This window comes from Sitophilus oryzae, unplaced genomic scaffold, assembly GCF_002938485.1.
Source record: "Sitophilus oryzae breed Bouriz unplaced genomic scaffold, Soryzae_2.0 scaffold_172_pilon_pilon, whole genome shotgun sequence".
Taxonomy (NCBI): domain Eukaryota; kingdom Metazoa; phylum Arthropoda; class Insecta; order Coleoptera; family Curculionidae; genus Sitophilus; species Sitophilus oryzae.
In genome coordinates, this window is record NW_022146424.1 from 9,639,011 (window position 1) to 9,640,477 (window position 1,467).

The following is a 1,467-nucleotide window of genomic DNA, read 5'->3' on the forward strand; positions in this document are numbered from 1 at the left end:
ATTGAATATTTTTAGGGTAGAGTTTTGGATTGACCCACCTTAACTCGTATTTGTATTTTGCTGGCACATTGGTGTTCTTTTGCTTTTGTCCACCAGAATGTTACATGGAAGAAAGGACAGTTTCTTTATTTATTATTGAGCCCTCGGAAGTAATTCGAGGTAGGTTTATTTTGTTTATTAGACCTTGTTTGGTTTTAAACAAGAGTTTCGTATTTTTAGGGTCTTATGGACGGACTGTGTCCAAGGTACGGGTAGTGTTCCCCAGTACCGTTATCTCATGGACGGACTGTGTCCAAGGTATGGGCAGGTGTCCCATATCTATGTATTGATTCCAAGGTTCGGGCATTATCCAAGGTCCTAGTAGTGTTCCAAGGTACGGGTAGTGTCCCCATATTGCCACAGTATGGATGTAGCGTAAGCCCCATGCTGCTTCGTTCCCATTTCTCAGTCTAGTCAGTAGTTACGGCTGTATCAATTCATGGTGTCCTCATTCTGGCCCCCTTTTGTTGTATTGGATGGCCGAGTACAGAGATGCAAGCCCACCTCACGCTGTTACTGTTTGAAGCAAGGTTACATAAAGAACAGCTAAGTGTAGATTTAAGTTCTAGTTTTACATTTAACATCTAAAACATTTTCAGTCTTAAACAATAACGTACATCTTAAGTAATATCGTACAGACTATGTTTAGTGGTTAGATTGTTAAGAACATTCATGTCGATTTAATATTTAAAATATGATTTAGATCTTAGGTTTCATTACATTACGTCTTGTAATGGTATTACTTTCATAGATATTTAGTACAAATCTTAACACCATTTTTTTTTTACATATAACCACTATATATTTATTAGAACTCTACAATGTCATGTACCAGCAAAGAACATCATGAATAAATATAGTCATTAGTTTTAAGTAATATACAACTGTGTTTTCTATCTCTGTACATGCCTGGCGCCCAATATTTATAATTTCGAGTTATTATTGTTAATTAGTTCTTTCCAGTGAAGTACCTTATCCACGACTGCTCTACCAACGAAAAGCTGCCGTTCGCAGTGGTAATGTTTATAAAAAAACGCTACAAGACGTCAGTAGTAATATTACATTTGTGTAAAAAGCCTACGAAAAAATGCGGTATTTGCAACAATAATGACAATAAAAAGCAAATATAAGTGGATAAGACGGGGTTTGCCGCAATATCGTTATTTGTAGTGAATTTTATATAGGAATTGGCGCCTTTTACTGCACTATGCCGAAAATTAAATACTTCGAATCAATGTGCACCTACCCCCAGCATCCTAGGAACTATCGAAAACAGAAAATAGCCATCTTATCCGATAGTCAAACAGAACTAAACGCGATCAACTCAGTTACCATCAGCATCAATTCGAAGTTGGTCAAAGAACGCCTAGAGTCTAAAGCTGCTGAACAAATTAGGCAAAGAAAATAAAGTTCTCCTACTCTGGGTGC